Source organism: Pleurodeles waltl, chromosome 1_1 (genome assembly GCF_031143425.1).
Source record: "Pleurodeles waltl isolate 20211129_DDA chromosome 1_1, aPleWal1.hap1.20221129, whole genome shotgun sequence".
Classification (NCBI taxonomy): Eukaryota; Metazoa; Chordata; class Amphibia; order Caudata; family Salamandridae; genus Pleurodeles; species Pleurodeles waltl.
The window spans coordinates 15,170,536-15,174,654 of record NC_090436.1 but is presented as its reverse complement, the minus strand read 5'-3'; the positions used below and the strand labels follow the sequence as shown (position 1 = coordinate 15,174,654).

At 40.2% G+C, this 4,119-nt stretch overlaps 1 long non-coding RNA gene across 1 annotated transcript; it reads right to left on the bottom strand.

Moving 5' to 3' along the window:
- Window positions 1-412: 412 nt before the first annotated feature.
- On the bottom strand, window positions 413-3,874 carry LOC138254374 (uncharacterized). The gene is made up of 2 exons (XR_011197087.1): window positions 1,291-3,874; window positions 413-764 (listed from the first exon to the last, which is right to left on the bottom strand). It is a non-coding gene; the product is annotated as an uncharacterized lncRNA (long non-coding RNA).
- Window positions 3,875-4,119: the final 245 nt, after the last annotated feature.

Genomic DNA, 4,119 nt, shown 5'->3' with positions numbered 1-4,119 from the left:
AGGCAGAATATCTAATAGCATGTCAAAGTCAATAGGCAGCTAAACTGAATACATCATGTCAAAGCCAATAGGCACAATACAGAATGTAATGACTAATGCAATGTCAAAGCCCATAGGCGGCTAAACTGAACAAAACATACCATGTGCTACTGGTGAACATTGAGCAACTAATATGCGCAGTGGTGAAACACAAAGTCATTGGTCAAAACAAAACTCCATCAAATAGCAGGACATTCCGCCCTTTGACCAATGAATTTTTGTTTCACATATCTCATATTTCAAACAAACAAAAAAAAAAACATTATCAGCAAATCAAATTTCAATGATCAAAGCAATCCCTGTAAAGCAATAGAAGTGAATTAACACATTGATCTCATAACCTTTCACATCAGATACATCTACATAGAAAAGACTGGGCAATTTTTTTTTTTTTTTTTTTCTGAATGAGTCTCTAATTCAACAGTGTTAGCAATTTGATGTGGCATGAGTTCTGCTCATGTAAAGGTGCACGGTCCACCTGAAAGGTTTTCTGGAAGGTAAGCAAAAGTCAGAGTTCCATACGAGAGGGGAAAAAAAAAAAAAAACACAGCAAACAAGTTGAACTTGAACTGAAGGCGCAGTTTGCGCAAAATGGATCCATGGTGCTGGCACTTTACTCAGCCAGGTTCAGGTTGGGGATTCGGTCCCTTCCCCGACCCCACACGCACACACCGGAAGGGGGACCACACAGCGCACTCAGGGACAGTGGCGAAACGTGGTCGGATCTGCAAAAGAAACAAGTATGACTTTTCTTGCAAATAACATTTTTCATTTAAACTGCACCCTTCCTCTTTCTTTCCCTGTTTTATAATCAGCAGGACGTTTTTGAGGCCCTTTGTTATATTTTCTGCAGGTTCTGGAGGGTCACTTGGGGCTTCAGCCCACACATCAGCACTGAGGTTTTTATCTGCTGCACCACAGCTTCCCTTTTCTTGCACTGTCAGAAGGGCTGGGGCAGACTCATTCTTTACCAAACCTCCATTCACTGCACTTTTGTCAATTTGGGCCATTCTGTCTCCAATTTGTATGAATGAATCAGATTCTTTTCTAGGTATCAGCATAATTTCGATTTTTCCTTGGTAATTTGCAGCAATCACTCTTCCTAAAACCTGATCAATTTGCCATTTCTGTTCTGGTAACTTTCCTCTCCCCAACTGCTCTGTGACTGCTTGCATGACAGATTGCTTTTGTGCGTGCTGCACAGTTTTTATCAAATCTAGGGGAATGGGCATCTCTCTCATCTCTGCCCACCTGTAAGTGTTTTTTTCTCTCAGTTGTTGACATTTCTGGGGCACCCACTTAGCCATCCCCACTAAGGCAGAATTCTGGGTGAACACTTCTCTCTCTGAATTTTTCTGATTAACATCTGCAAGGTAATTGAACCAGTTAGGTGCTAAAACATTATCAAAGAACCAAAAATCAGCATAAAAATGACACATCTCACGTAGCTCTTGCTTTAAAATCTGACACACATTATACAACGCTGTTCCTTCTACGGTGCCAGAAAACAACATTTCAGTCAATGAATCATTAGTAAAACAAACATGCTTTTTATCTTCAGTAGACACGAATTCAAATGGTGCACACAATTTCATCGGTAATTCTTTTATCTGTGGTACTCTAGCCCTGTCTTGCAAGTACCAGATCCATTGTATGATTCTAGCTAGGGGCAGTATTTTCTTCCCTTGTTCTTGAATTACATGTACATCAGTTTTTCCTTCTTGCACTGCGCAGAAACCTAAAGTCTGCATTATTTCATTTGCCAAATCACAAGCGCGCAGCTGCATATTATTTTTCACAGTGACCATGTACAAAAGTGTTAGGATTTCTCTCAAATGAGGGCTATTCTTTTTCCAAAAATCAAACAAGCTAATGAAACTAGGGGTGTCTTGCTCTAAAATCTTTCGTTTTACTTGTGCATTTTGCAACGGTAACTCGTAAATCACATTCTGAGCTCTCTCGTCCGTGTTATCAGTTAAGGAATGCACTTTGGCTGCCAAAAACCCTGGCTCACACGGAAACTCAGTGCAGCTCGGAGCTGTCTTAACCCCCTCATTACTGGAATGGGACAAGAAAGATTCTTCAAAAACAGCCCTTTTATAACTTTCAGTCTTATTTTGAATTATTGTATCCTGGCTAATTTGCTCACGTAAATTCCTATTTTCATGTTACAACTGCCTACATTTCTCCTGCATTTCTCTGTAAGCAGATAAAGGTATCCAGACCTTTCTGTCTTCATTACTTCCAAAACACACGTTTTCTACATATATACAACGGGAATTATTTCTCAAAATATTATCAGGCCTTTTAGCTACACATGCATTTTCTTCTGTAATTCCCCAAACGGAAAACAATTCACAGTTTTTCTTAGCACCATCAGGCAGTTCATCAACACATGTATTCTCAGACATGGTCTGCCGTGCTACTGTGATTCTCCGAACAGAAAACAATTTCGGTAATTCTCCAAACAACAAAAAACAATTACACTTTTAAAGTGTGCACTTAGAAATCTACTAACTCGTCAAACCCCTTCTTAATCACCTCTTAATGACCGACCCCACGACTCCAGGTACCAATTGTAGTGCTTTCCTCTTATTTAGTTTCTAAGCACTAACATAACACAACAGAAATGCACTTCTGAGGTCAAAGAAGACTTTTATTGTTATTTTATTCTTCCCCAACCACAATGTTTATGAATGAATGACGAATTAGTAGCTTTCAAGTCCGCGTTAATCAAACAAAATATATCAGTTTGCAATATACACAGCAGGTTATATTTATAAAATATTGAATGCAAAGCAAAACAAATACTTCACCGTGTAGGAACTATTTACAGCTACATCTTTCTAAGGTCTGCAAGCTGATGACCCCTGTCAGCCGCGAGAAAGAGTGATTCATCTACCCACACGGGATTGCTGGCAGCCTGCGCCAAGCTCCAGCACGAGGTCCGGCAGATTCGAATCTGACTCTCTGCAGCCTGTTACATTCGTTACAAAGGTGTGCCCCCTCCTCTCAGACCTGGGAAACTGAGCAAGCCTTTTGGAGACTGGCCAGGTCTCCAAGACTACTCCTGTTCCCAAGCTCAAGGGAAGAGAAACGACGCCCATGTACTCTCTCTTATCAGGTCTAGTCTACTGTGAGAGCAAAACATCTTGGTTCTCTGGTGCAAAAACACAGCTTGGAAAAATACAGAACTCCACGTTAAAGGCAATGGGCAGCTAACCTAAATATCAAATGCAATGTCATGTTAAAGGCAATAGGCAGCTAACCTAAATATCAAATGCAATGTCTAGTGTCATGTCAAAGCCAATAGGCATCTAAGCTGAATACAAATACAATGTCTTATATCATGTCAAAGCCCATAGGCAGCTGAGCTGAATACAAAATGCAATGTATAATATCATGTCAAAGCCAAAAGGCAGCGGAGCTGAATACAAAGTGTAATGTATAATATCATGTCAAAGCCAATAGGCAGCGGAGCTGAATATCATGTCAAAGCCAATAGGCAGTTAAGCTGAATACAAAGTGTAATATATGATATCATGTCAAAGCCAATAGGCAGCGGAGCTGAATACAAAATGTAATATATGATATCATGTCAAAGCCAATAGGCAGAATATCTAATAGCATGTCAAAGTCAATAGGCAGCTAAACTGAATACATCATGTCAAAGCCAATAGGCACAATACAGAATGTAATGACTAATGCAATGTCAAAGCCCATAGGCGGCTAAACTGAACAAAACATACCATGTGCTACTGGTGAACATTGAGCAACTAATATGCGCAGTGGTGAAACACAAAGTCATTGGTCAAAACAAAACTCCATCAAATAGCAGGACAGCCTCACTGGGTATTACAGGAGGTTCATTAAGAACTATGGCTCCATTGCAGCCCCTCTTAATGACCTCACATCCAAGAAAATGCCTAAAAAGGTATTATGGACAACAAACTGTCAGAAAGCTTTTGAGGAGCTGAAGCAGGCCATGTGCTCTGCACCTGTCCTAAAAAGCCCTTGTTACTCTAAAAAATTCTATGTCCAAACTGATGCATCTGAATTAGGAGTAGGGGCAGTTCTATC